The sequence below is a fragment of the Rattus rattus genome, chromosome 1 (genome assembly GCF_011064425.1).
Source record: "Rattus rattus isolate New Zealand chromosome 1, Rrattus_CSIRO_v1, whole genome shotgun sequence".
Lineage (NCBI taxonomy): Eukaryota > Metazoa > Chordata > Mammalia > Rodentia > Muridae > Rattus > Rattus rattus.
The window spans coordinates 4195899-4210006 of NC_046154.1; the positions used below are offsets into that span (position 1 = coordinate 4195899).

The 14108-nt window shown below is 44.7% G+C and overlaps 1 protein-coding gene across 1 annotated transcript in view; it reads right to left on the minus strand.

Annotated features, from left to right (window-relative positions):
• Ubap1 (ubiquitin associated protein 1) overlaps positions 1-426 on the minus strand; it is a 40465-nt gene extending 40039 nt beyond the window's left edge. The window contains exon 1 of the mRNA XM_032892414.1: positions 219-426. The gene's annotated coding sequence lies outside the window, so the exon portion shown is untranslated. The remainder of the gene's footprint in view (positions 1-218) is intronic.
• Positions 427-14108: the final 13682 nt, after the last annotated feature.

The window sequence follows — 14108 nt, forward strand, 5'->3', positions numbered from 1 at the left end:
TTCAACTCTGGTCCCGTCACTCTGACCCTTCGCCCAGAATCCGCCCCATTCGGTCGCCGTCCGGCTCCTTCTCCCTCCCGCCCCATTACTACAATTCCTTTCATCTCTCCGGGCCCCTAGGCGCCGGGTCGCCAGCTTCCCCCTCCCCGTCGCCCAGTACTGGCCCCTTCCCCCACTCCGCCCCTCTCTCCCCCTCCCCCAGAGACAGGCCCCCTCACCTGAATGCCGCTGCCGTCCCGAAAAGCTGAAAGGTGCTGGCGCCGCCCGGCCTCCCGGGCTCAGTCTCCGCTGGGCTCCCGCTGCCCCTAGGGAGAGCGAACACCACCTCTTCCAACTCTACCCGCCCCGACCCAGACCGTCACCGTAGCCACCGCCAGTACCACAGCCGCCATGTTGAAGGCCTACTTCCCTCCTCCTTCCCTTTGGCGCTCCGCCCCTTTAGGCGTCTGACATCATGGCGCCGCGCCCCACCCGCCCAGACCAATGGGAGGAGCTGACAGTGACGTAACTAAATCTCTCTTCCAGAGCTGAAGGGTTCCTGCAACCTGGAGCTTCCGTACTGAAATGATAACCCTGTGGACCCCAAGGGAAAGAAGAAAGGAAGGGGTCACTGAGAGGGTAAGACTCAGGGTTAGAGACCCGGCCAAAGCGAGGACACACCCAAAGCCTTAGCGGTGAATAAGAAGCTCTTTGGAAATTAGAACCTCTCAGACTCGTGGACCAGCCTCACACTCTTTGGTCTCACTTTCTCCATTTATTTTGGGGTTTTGTTGTTCTTCAGACCAGGTCTCATATATCCTAGACCCAAGTTTATAAATAAATTGGTTGGGGGTTGGGGATTTAGCTCAGTGGTAGAGCGCTTGCCTAGGAAGCGCAAGGCCCTGGGTTCGGTCCCCAGCTCCGAAAAAAAGAAAAAATAAATAAATAAATAAATTGGTTAACCAGTAACTATAAATGTCTCTTCAATTTCAACATCCAGGGGCTGGAGAGATGGCTCAACGGTTAAGAGCACCCGACTGCTCTTCTAGAGGTCATGAGTTCAATTCCCAGCAACCACATGGTGGCTCACAACCATCTGTAAAGAGATCCGATGCCCTCTTCTGGTGTATCTGAAGACAGCTACAGTGTACTTATATATAATAAATAAAATAAATCTTTAAAAAAAGAAAAAATTTCAACATCCAGTGCATTCAAAACAGAAATGCAATCGAAGCCTTCATGCTTGCTTTGGAGAAAACAGTTATACCTCTATGTACATAAAGCATGGTACGCTTCCATGTCTGCTTTTCCAGCCTTGTTTTGTCTCCAGAATTTAAGTAGCAGACAAGATGGTATTTGAGCTTTGAAGGATGAGGAGGCTCTAACTCTGGGTACAGCGGAGCGGGGGGGTGGGGACGTGGGGGGTGTTCTGTTATATGTATTTAGCTGATAGATCTGTGGAAGGCCAGTGAGATCTGTGGAAGGCCAGTGAGCAGAAGAGAATTCTTTTTTTTTTTTTTTTTTGGTTCTTTTTTTCGGAGCTGGGGACCAACCCAGGGCCTTGCTTCCTAGGTGGCGCTCTACCCTTTGAATAAATCCCCAGCCCCAAGAGAATTCTTGAAAATGAAAGTGGCCGTAGTAAGTGGATCCCTCACACAAGGGACCTCTGCATTGAGTAAGGCACTGCACTAAAGTGAAAGCGGTGAACACTGGGGAGTAGGGGTAAACTTGAGCAACTTCAGGAGAGCCTTCACCACAGTGCTGCAACATAGAAAGGAAATGGTCAGGTTTTCCGGCTCTGTCTCTGTCTCTCTGTCTCTGTCTCTCTCTCTGTCTCTCTCTGTCTCTGTCTCTCTGTCTCTGTCTCTCTCTCTCTCTCTCTCTCTCTCTCTCTCTCTCTCTCTCTCTCTCTCTCTCTGTCTGTGTGTGTCTGTCTTTGTCTCTCTTGTTTGAAACAGGGTCTTGTGTAATCTAGACTGACCTCAAACTTGCAGTCTTTAGTACTGGCTGTCCTGGGACTCACAGAGATCAGCCCATCTCTGCCTCCAGAGTGCTGGCATCAAGAGTTGCACAACCACACCTGGTTTAACCTAGGCTCTTACAGCTCTCTTATTAACAGAAACAGCAATTTCCTGGAGCACAAGAGAATAGCATATCCCAGCATTTGAGAGGCTAAGGCAAGAGGATCCATTTATCCTCAGCTATATACTGAGATATCAAGGCTAGCCTGAGCTACATGAAACCCTACCCCTGCCATAAATAAATAAAATAGGGCTGATAGTACAGCTCAGTGATATAGCCCATGTTAGGCCAAAAGACTTAAGTTCAGCCAGCCAAACTGACCTTAAAATGCTGGCAAAACAATTAATTAATTAATAGTTAATTAAACAATAACTTTCTAAACAGACATGGAGAGAATATTAGCTTGGGAATCAGAAATGAGGTAAGATACACATATGTAATATATTGGTACTCTTTTTTTTTTTAAAGATTTTGCTTATTATATTTAAGTACACTGTAGCTGTCTTCAGACACACCAGAAGAGGGTATCAGATCTCATTACAGATGATTGTGAGCCACCATGTGGTTGCTGGGATTTGAACTCAGGACCTCTGGAAGAGCAGTCAGTGCTCTTAACCACTGAGACATCTCTCCAGCCCATATATTGGTACTCTTAAACAAATACTTTATCTCACTCAACAAATACAGTACTTTTTGTAAAAACAAATAAATACTTTAGTGCTAGGGTACAGGTAATACATAGATGCAAAAGCACTCAGAAAGTTGAGTGACACAAGAGAACCAAGCCAATGTCTTTCATCTTAGCACTTGGGAGACAGAAGCAGGCAGATCTCTGTGAGCTCAAGGGCCAGCCAGGGCCACAAAAGAAAGAAGGGAAAAAGAAAAGTTGAGGCTAGAAGATTGTGAATCCCAGGCCAGCCCACCTGGGCTATATGATAAGACCCTGCCTTTACAAAAAGTAAACAAGGGCTGCAGAGATGGTCCTCTTGCAGGCTGGAGAGATGGCTCAGAGGTTAAGGGAACTGACTGCTCTTCCAGAGGTCCTGAGTTCAAATCCCAGCAACCACATGGTGGCTCACAACCATATACAATGAAATCTGGTGTCCTCTGGCCTGCAGGCATATATGCAGGGAGAAAGCTGTACGATGTATACATAATAAATAAATATTGGAAAACCTACTTCCCAGTACCCAGCATGGGTGGCTCACAACTACCTATAATTCAGCACCATCAGGATCTGATACCCCTGGCCTCTACGGGCACCTCCACTAGCTATACACAGAGATGTTGCAGGATATTTGATGATACTGTGAACCCAGAGATTTTTGTGTTATTTACTCATTGTGCTGTGACTCAGCCCTTAGTGTACACCTTTAACCCCTCTGGCCGGAATACAGACACACCCTCAGTACAGACCGTAAATCCCAAACAATGAAGGTAAAGTCGGTTTATAGAAGGAAGCACCCATGTTTGAAAGTAATGTCTAATTGAGTGGCAGAGAAAAAACTGACAGAACAGGATCTGCCCAACTCTCACAAGAAAAGAGAGGAAAGGGAGGCTACATAAGGGCAGTGCTGAGAGAGAGGGAGGAAGGAGAGAGAGGCAGTTTTACCTGGAGAGTTTTGCAGAGACAGGTTGCAGAGAGAACAAGCTAGACACAGGTGAAGACAGAACCAGAATAAGGAGCCAGAAGATTGGAACATACTGCCAAAGTTAGTGTGAGGCCAAGCAGAGACATTTACTGAGAAAGCAAACGGAATCAGTCAGCTTGGAGAGGAGTTCGAGCCAGAACAGTTGAGTTGAATCAGTCAGCCAGAGTTCAGAAAGAACTGGAAAATGTGAGCGTATTCAGCAGTAAGTCTCAGAGGCTAAAAACATTCGAGGTCTAGGTTAGATTGTACAGAGGCTAGACGCTCCCAGGACAATGCTTGGGTTAGCAGACAGAGACAGTAAGCCTCTGAGACAATTACATCAGGTGAATAAAAGTTACCATTACACACAGACACACACATAATTTAAAACTAATAATAATAAGTCTTTTTTTAAAAACAAGAAAACAATCCCCACTTTGGCAGGACATATATTGAAGTTGGAATGATACAGAAATTAGCGTGGTTCTTGGGCAGGGATATCAGGTGAATTCATGAAGCACTCCTTCCAATAATTTTTCATTAATACAAGTACTGTTCAGGGGCTGGAGAAATGGCTGAACCATTAAGAACATTGCCTTGCTGCTCTTTCAGAAGACCCAAGTTTGGTTCCCAGCATCCACATCCACAGATAACTCCAGTTCCAGGGAATTTAACACCCTCTTCCCGTCTCCATGGGCACCCACACATGCACGATGCACATACAGACAAGTAAACATACTTGTAAATAAAAGCAAACATTAAAGATTTAATTGTTAAAAACAAATAAAGCCCCATGATGTATAATACTGAACATCCTTTCTGGAAACTTTATTTGTCCCTCTAATCTTGTTTTCTTATTAAGGGGGGTATATATGTACACATATATTTGAGATAGTTTCACTATATATTTTATGATACATAGTGGCCTTAAACTCACTAGGTAGTGTAAACTGACTTTAAATGCTCAAATACTGAGATTAAGGTGTGTGCTTCTATACTCTGCCAACAATCCATGCTGATCATTGAACCCAGAATGCCATGGGCTGGCTGACTCGGGAACCTTTGATGGCCGCCATACTCTTCCTAGGATAGACTCAATGAACAGGAAATTATATTGACTACAATTTCTAAGTCGGGCATGATGGTGCCCATATAATCCTGACGTTCCAGAACAAATGTAATACAATGAGTTGAAGGCTGAGCACACACACACACACACACACACACACACACACACACACACACACACACACTGGCATGTGTGTGGGTACATTGAAGGCTCACCCCAGGAATGCACTTCTCTTTGCTTTCAAAGTGAGTGCTGGGCATTATGGGTAGATGTCATCTCCCCCTGACTTTCATGGTTTTTACATGGATTCTGGGGATCCTCCTGTTTGTGCATCGAGGCTTTACCCACTGAGCTACCTCTTCAACCCTGGAAATTAGTAATCTTTAGGGAGTTACGGTGACAAGCATACAGTGGCAGTTATCAATGCTAGATAAGCGATAGACAGTGGAGACAGTGCATTTTGCCTGTCCCTTTAAACACTTCATATGCCTCATGAGAGTCTGCTTCTGCGCAGGGCAAGGACAGGGATCCTGTTGAATCTGCCCAGCCCTGTGTGAGTCATTGCTGGAGTTCACACCTGGAAACTGACGCATATGGATTACTTCCTGGAATGTAAAGAGGTATTTGGTTTACTAGGAAAAGGCCTCCAGTCCCTCACACTTCCTACACCTTTTTTTCCCTTTAGACAGGATCTCATATAACCCAGGCTGGCTTTACACTCATATGTAGCTGAAGATGACTTTGAACTCTTGATCTCCCAGCCTTCCCTCCTAAGTACAGGGTTACTGGTGTCTCCCAATAAAGATGCTTTCCTATTCCAAAAGAATAAGCGTATACATTTTTTAAATCTAAAATGTTTAAAAGAAAGTTAAGAGATTTGTATTTGAATCATGAAATAGGAAGAACTTGTGTATATTAGTCAAGGTTCTCCAAGGTCACAGAACCTACAGAATATCTTTATAGACAGTTGAAAGACCCTTCAACTATCTATATAGAAAGGGAGATCGGTCTGTAGCATTATTGTAGCAGCTGAGAAGTCTCGTTACAAGCTGACTGCAGACTAGTGACCCCGGAATGCCAATAGCATAGCCCTGTCCAAATCCAAAGACCTCAGAACTAGGAAAAGCAACTTTCAGTAAGGCAGAAAGCCTTAGTACCAAAGGAAGGGGCCTGACTTTTGAATCATCTATGTTACTATTGGCAAGATGGGCGTGCTATAGCATGAGTGCTGTATCAGAGACCAACCGTGTAGAGCTTCTTCCTCCTTCCCTCAGGTTCCAGGAATCCCTAGCACTGATTAAACCAGGATGTGCTGGGCTTGAGAGATGACTTGGTAGTTTAAGAATACATTCTGCTTTTCTGGGGTTGGGGATTTAGCTCAGCGGTAGAGCACTTGCCTAGCAAGCGCAAGGCCCTGGGTTCGGTCCCCAGCTCCGAAAAAAAAAGAAAAAAAAAAATACATTCTGCTTTTCCAAGCATTTGTCAAGAGAAAAGAAGTAAGAAACAAAGAAAATGGGCTGGAGAGATGGCTCAGCAGTTAAGAGCACTGACTGCTCTTCCAGAGGTCCTGAGTTCAAATCCCAGCAACCACATGGTGACTCACAACCATCTGTAATGGGACTGATGCCCTCTTTTGGTGCATCTGACAACAGCTACAGTGTACAGTATAATAAATAAATAAATACTTTTTAAAAAAGAGAAACAGGGGTTGGGGATTTAGCTCAGTGGTAGAGCGCTTGCCTAGCAAGTGAAGGCCCTGGGTTCAGTCCCCAGCTCCAAAAAAAAAAAGAGAGAGAGAGAAATAATCCAAACAATTAGTTGTCTTGGTTACTCCTTAATCTAGACCAGTTAACTTTTTTTTTTCTTTTTTTCGGAGCTGGGGACCGAACCCAGGGCCTTGCCCTTGCTAGGCAAGCGCTCTACCACTGAGCTAAATCCCCAACCCCTAGACCAGTTAACTCTTAAAGTAAACCATTATATGCTAGAGATATATCTCAGAGGTAGAGTGCCCACTTGTCATGTTCAAAAGGTCGTGGCTTGTACTAGGGGGAAAAAAGACATTGTCTAGTCACGAATTCTGAATTCAGAAGCCAGACTTTATGATGCTAAGATACTTAATACATAAGGGTAAGAGAAAAACTGTAGGAAGTGTGGTCTATTGGCATATGGCAATTGACATATTGGCATATGTTATCTTAGCATTCAGGAAGATGAGGCAGGAGGTTTGCCATGAGCTTAAAGCCAACCTGAACTATGTAGTGATTTTGAGGCCTGCTTAAGCTATCATGGGAGACCCAATCTCAAAAAATGAATATATATGTGTGTGTGTGTGTGTGTGTGTGTGTGTGTGTGTGTGTATAATATATTATACACACACACACACAAACAAACAAACAAACATGTGGAAGGTAATACATGAAAACATAATTACAATAAGAAGAAATAATCTCAGAGGTTCTAGGAGAAGGCCAGCCACAAAGCTACAGCAGCCATGTCAACTGAACTGTCAGCAGAACTGCAAACCTCTGTCCTTGCTTTCTTTTTCTTTTTTTTTCTTCTTTTAGTTTTTAAAGACAGGTTTTCACTGTGTAGCCCTAGAACTCCTAGAACTCACTCTTTAGACCAGGCCTGGAACTCCCAGAGAAGTCTTGGGTAGAAAATAACAACAGAGAAAAGAGTTTCCTAGGGCTCAGTGGCACAGGCCTCCACCTTTAGTCCCAGCAGTCAGAAGGCAGAGTCCAGTGGGTCTGTAAACTCAATACCAGCTTGGTCTAGACAAATGATTCTAGGTCATCCAGAGCTGCATGGTGAGATCCTGTCTCAAACAAACAGAAAACCCAACCAAACCAACAAAGAAAGTGCTCCCACACCAAAGCTTAGAAAGTTAGAGTGGGATCCCTGGAGAAAACTCACCAAGTGTCCATTTCCTATCAAGAAATATCTTATGGGAGCTCGAGAGATGTCTCAGAGGTTAAGAACACTGATTGTTCTTCCAGAGACCTCAGGTTCTCCTATATATCCATTCTAACTTTCTAAGCTTTGGGGTGTGTGTGTGTGTGTGTGTGTGTGTGTGTGTGTGTGTGTGTGTGTGTGTTATGCTTGCTGGTTTGATTTTGTTTATTTGCTTGCTTTGAGGCAAGATCTCAATTCCCAGCACCCACATGGACGCCAACAACCATATGTAACTTCAGATGCCCTCCTCTGGCTTCCTTGGGTACCAGGCATTCAAGGAGTACCCACATATACATGCAGGCAAATTGCTTATAACCCATAAAATACAATAACATATATTTTAAAGAGTTAACCTTAGGATTGTCCTGATGAAGGCAGCATTAACATAACTGAGAAACTCAGTTGAGCTGCCCCTGGATGTTCAGAACAAGGCTCCTTGAAAAAAATGAGAGTAGTGGGACCTCAGGATAATAGTCAGTGCCAAAGCAATTGCCAGAATGAGCTTTAAGATCGGAAGCCAGTGTTTCTCAGGGTCCCAGAAAGGACTATTCAACTTAGACTCTCAAAGAAGAGATGATCAAGAGGCCGAGTCATCATTCACTGCCCAGTTTCAGACCTGGAACCCAATGACTGAGATAGGAGATAACTAGATATGGTAGTGAAAAACCCCAGTCATTACTATCTAAGCAATTGAAGGGTGTGTGTGTGTGTGTGTGTGTGTGTGTGTGTGTGTGTGTGTGTGCATGCATGTATGTGTGCTCATGTCAGGTAGAGTGGAAGCAAGTGTAGAATCCTGGCCCAAGTTTAGTGCACAGTGAATCTACTACGTGAATCTCCCCAGTTCCCGAGTATTCCAATTAAATTGTTGGAGCTGGAGAGATGGCTCAGCTGTAAAGACCCCTGCAGCTTTTCCAGAGGACCCAGGCTCAATTCCCAGCACCCACATGGCAGGTCACAGCTGTGTGTAACTCTGGCTCCAGAGGATCTAACACCCTCACACGTCACACAGGCATTCGGGCAAAAGGCTAATGCACATAAATAAAAATAAGCAAGCCATTTAAAAATTAAATTGTTATGCTTGGAGGTTAACAGAATATCTATGCTAGCCACCTGATCTGTGACGAAAGAACTATCATAATGGAAAGGGTCAAATAGAAACTCCTAAAAGAGCCAAGATAGTGGTTAAAAACAAGGGGCTGGAGAGATGGCTCAGCGGTTAAGAGCACTGACTGCTCTTCCAGAGGTCCTGAGTTCAAATCCCAGCAACCACATGGTGGCTCTCGACCATCTGTAATGGAATCCAATGCCCTCTTCTGGTGTGTCTGAAGACAGTGGCAATGTAACTCATATACATAGAATAAAATAAATTTTTAAAAAAGTAATTAAGGGGACTAGAACAATGGCTCAGTGGTTAAGAGCACTGGCTGCTCTTCCAGAGGTCATGAGTTCAATTCCCAGCAACCATGTGGTGCCTCATAACCATCTCTAGGGGGATCTGATGCCCTCTTCAGGCAGGCAGAAGCATATGCAGCAGAGCACGCATACATTAAAAAAAAAAAATACAAAAAAAAAAAAAAAAAAAAGTAATTAAAAACAAGGCTGAGGATGTAGCCCAGAGGTGGGGCACTTGTCTAGTCTGTGAAAAGTCCTGGGCACCACACACAAAACCTTATCTTGTGGATAAAGGCAGAAATCAATGATACCCTGAAGGAATTAAAAAATGAAATATGGCTGACTGTGGTGATGCACACCTCTAATCCCAGCACTCAGGAGGCAGAGGTACTTGGACCTCTGAATTATAGGCCAGCCTGGTCTATATAACAAGTTCCAGGATAGCCAGAGCTACAAGATAAGACTCTGTCTCAAAACCAAAACAAATAAGACAGAGTGGCCTCAGTAGTAAAGCTCAGTCGCTGAGTGCATGCTTACAACTCACAAAGCCTGGGGTTAATACTAAAAAGTAAATATAATGTGATTTATTTATATAATATAATTTATGTATGCCGTCTCAATAGGTAGGCTAGAATTTGTTGTGGAGACCAGGCTGGCCTTGAACTCACAAGGGGTCTGCCTGCCTCTTCCTCCCAAGGGCTGAGATTAAGTTTGTTTCACTACACCCAGCTTCTTGTTTTATTTATATTTTTTTACGGTGGAAAAAAAGTGTATATTTAGAATTAACCACCTGGACTCACTTTAGATGATCCCAATCTTGTTGGCAACATCTAGAGCATCATAGTCAGGAGCCAAGCGAACACACGCCTTCTTCTCTCCGTCAGGGTATTGATTTTGGCCACATCAGTGTCATAGAGTTTCTTCACGGCCTGTTTGATCTGGTGCTTGTTGGCCTTGACATCCACAATGAACTCAGTGGTCAGTGGGAATTTGATGACAGCATAGTGGTCAAGCTTGTTTCTCCTGAGTGCACTCTTTCCAGGATATTTTGGCTGCCTCCGGAGCCGCAGTCTTGGGCCGGCGGAAGGTGGGTAACGTTCGGATTTCCTTTTTTTTTTGTTTGTTTGTTTTGTTTTGTTTTGTTTTGTTTTGTTTTCTTTCTTTCGGAGCTGGGGACCGAACCCAGGGCCTTGCGCTTGCTAGGCAAGCCCTCTACCGCTGAGCTAAATCCCCAACCCCCATCTTGGCGAAAAGGGTTGCCCAGCCTCCTTGTTTTATTTTGTAATTTTGTCTGTTTTGTCTGTTTGCTTTATTTATTTGTATGTGTGCTCGTGTGTGTGTGTGTGTGTGTGTGTGTGTGTGTGTGTGTGTGCGCACAAGTTTGTATAAGCACATGTGAAAGTCAGAGGACAACTTGCCGGAGTTGGTCTCTCCTTCCACCTTGGGTCCTGGGAATCAAACTTGAATCGTCTAACAAGCTTAGCAATAAGTGTCTTTAACCACTAGGCTGTCTAGCTAGCCCTTATTTAATGTTTTAACCTTTATTTTTATTTTCTTTTTTCTTTTTGGCTGCATGTCTGTGTACCATGTACGTGCAGTCCCTGTGGATACCAATAGAGGGCGTCGGATGCCCTGGAACTAGTTGTCCCCTGTCATGTGGGTTCTGAGATTCAAACCCAGGTCCTCTGAAGAGCAGCTGGTGCTCTTGACAGCAGAGCCATCATGCACGTAGGCCTATACCATGTATATACAGGCAAGTGAAGGCCAGAAGAGGACATTAGATCCCATGGAATTGGAGTTACAGGTGGTTGTTGGCCATCATGCTGGGAGTAGAACCTAAGTCCTGTGGAAGAGCAGCCAACACTGAGTATCTTTCCAGCCCCTCAGTCTGCTTTCTTATAGCACCTAGGCCCAGAACTGCCCACAATGAGCTGGGCCTTCCCACATTAAGCATCAATCACGAATCAGATTGGCCTCAGCCCAATCTGGTAGGAACATTTTCTCAGTCGAAATGAAGTGTAATCCCAGAACTTGAAAGGTAGAGGCACAGGGATCAGAAACTCAAGGTTATCTTTGGCTATAGGGATACATAGCAAGTTTGAAGCCTGCTTGGACCACATGGAGCACTGTCTCAAAAAGGAAAAACAGGGTGGAGAGATGACTCAGCAATTAAGAGTGCTTGCTGCGGGGCTGGGGATTTAGCTCAGTGGTAGAGCGCTTACCTAGGAAGTGCAAGGCCCTGGGTTCGGTCCCCAGCTCCGAAAAAAAAGAACCAAAAAAAAAAAAGAGTGCTTGCTGCTGTCCCTGAGGACCGAGGTTCAGTTTCCTGAACCAGTGTCAACCAGTGTCATGCAGTTTACAACCGCCTGTAAATCTAGTTGAAGGGAATCCAACGCTCTTTTCTGACCTCCATGGATACCCCTTCTCTCTCTCTCTCTCTCTCACACACACACACACACACACACACACACACACACACACACACACACACACACACACACAGCGGGTGCTAGGGATATAGTTCAGCTGGTAGAGTATCACAGAACCCTGGGTTTCAGTTGCTAGCACTGTCATAAGCTCAGTGCCCTGGCCACATGCCTGTAATCCCAGCACTCTTGAGGTAGAGGCAGGAGGATCAGGAGTTCCAGGCCATCTTCAGCTACATAGCGAATTTAAAGCCAACCTAAGCTATAAGATGCTCTGCTGGGAAGAAGGAAGGAAAAGAAGACAGAGTATCCTGATGCACCCCACTCCTATTGTGGGTACAAGTCCTTGCCCCTCAAGCCCGAGGATTTGAGTTTGTTCCCTGTATCACATGGTGGAAGGGAAGTTGACTCTGAAAGCTGTCTTCTGACCTTCACCCGTGGGTTGCTGCGTGATTATGCCGATACATACAATAATGATAAAATTTTAAGAAGGACTGGGCTAGGGCACTGGTTAGCACATGTATGGACATAGGTTCCATCCCCAGCATTGCAAAATAAATAAAATAAAAAAACAGCACAGCTGTGGTGGCACTCAATTCTAGCACTCAGGAGGCAGAAGCAAGCAGACCTCTCTGAGTTCGTGGCCAGTCTGGTCTATGCAGTGAGTTTCAAGACAGCCAGAACTACAGGATAAGACCCTGTCTCAAAAACCAGAAATATGATATTTTAAAATAAATAAACCAAGAACTCTTGAGGTTGATATTTGGGATGAATTGATTCCAACCATTTCCTATCACTGTTTTACTCTGAGGAGGATTAAGATAACAGAAGTCAAGTGTGTGCGGCTGGCCTAGCAGGCATATAACACTAGCCAGGGCAGTTGGACATCATTTCCTTGCTTGTTTGCTTGTTTGTTTTGGCATTTTAGTAACAGGGCATCTTGACTGACACTTCCATAATTACAGTGTTCAGAAAGAGAGCTAACACATGCCTGGAATCCCAGCACTAGTGACTTCAATGCCAGCCTGGGATATATAGATAATGAGTTCAAGACCAGCCTGAGCCACATAGATAGTGAGTTTACAGATGCATAGTGCAGCATGCTGGGGCACTGACTCGACAGTTACAGGCACTGCCTGCTCTTCCAGGGTAACCTGGTTCACTTTCCTAGCAGCCATATGTCAGCTTACAACTGTCCTTTATTCCAAATGATGTACCTCCCACTTTTGACCTCCATGGGCATCAGGCACGCCCATGGTGCATTTTCATCTCTGTAGGCAAAACATTCATACACATAAAATAAAAAGAAATATATTTTTTTAAAAAGGCATATAGTAAAACTCCACATTTAAAAATGCAGACAGAGAAGGATTGTTTCCTGAAAAGAAAAATCAGGACTGGACAGTGGGGGTACACACCTTTAGTCCCAGCACTTGGGAGGGAGAGGCAGGCAGATCTCTGAGTTCGGGGCAGCCTGGTCTACAGAGTGAGTTCAAGGACAGCCAGGGCTACAAGGAAACACCCTGTCTCAAAAAAAATTTTTTTTTGAAGTATATTAGTAGAAAAAAAGTAATTAAGTTTTGAGAACCAGAAAAGAAAATCAGTCACTTTGATAATAACTTAGCATATGCTTGAGACGACACACAGAGAGATTTCCACATGCTCCTCACAGTGACCCCTGTAGTAGGGATTTCTAACCTTGAGAAAAGCTCAGAGAGGTTTGTAACTTTCCTGGCCACTAGGCAGCATGAATGGTAAAGGAAGAAAAACAAAACCAAACCTGGGATTGGAGCAGTGGCTCAGCAGGTAAGAGCATTGGCTGCTCTTCTGAAGGACCTAGGTTCAATTCACATCACCAACAGATGTCTGTAACTTCAGTTCCAGGGGATCCATCACCTGCTTCTGGCCTCGTAGACATCACACACACACACACACACACACACACACACACACACACACACACACACACGGTACACAGATATACAGGCAAAACACTCATACTCACAAAATAATAAATTAAATTTTGTTTGTTTTCAATACATTCCAACCACAGTTTCCCTCTCTCCACTCCTCCCAGTTCCCACTCTCTACTTCTCCTCTCCCCCAGATCCACTCCTCCATTTCCCTTCAGAAAGAAGCAGGCCTCCCAGGGATGTCAAGCGAACACGGCATAACAGGTTACAATAAGACTAGGCAGGAACTCTCATACCAAGGCTGGGCCAGGCAACCCAGTAGGAGGAAAAGGGTCCCAAGAGCCATTGAAAGTGTCTGAGACTCAGCTTTCAAATGAGCCCATGAGGAATCATGTAACATTATGTATCCGTTATAAAAACAAACTTGATTGTATGTTTGTTCCATTACAAGGGATTGAACCCGTGCCCCTGTGCCTACTAGGGCAAATCAGCTGTTTCTCCTACACACCCTTTCAAGGAGAGGGAGGCTTAGCCCCTTAGGTGTGGTTGATGGTTAGGTGTCTCGCCAGTCCTTCAGTCCTGTCTAGAAGAAGGGAGAGAGTGCCGAACATTCCACACATGTCATCATGGCTTTGTCTTTCTGGGGTTCAGCACTCATTCTCTAGCTCACCTCATTAAAACAAGAAGTACGCCCCCCCTTTCCCCTCGTCAATCCCCTTTGTCC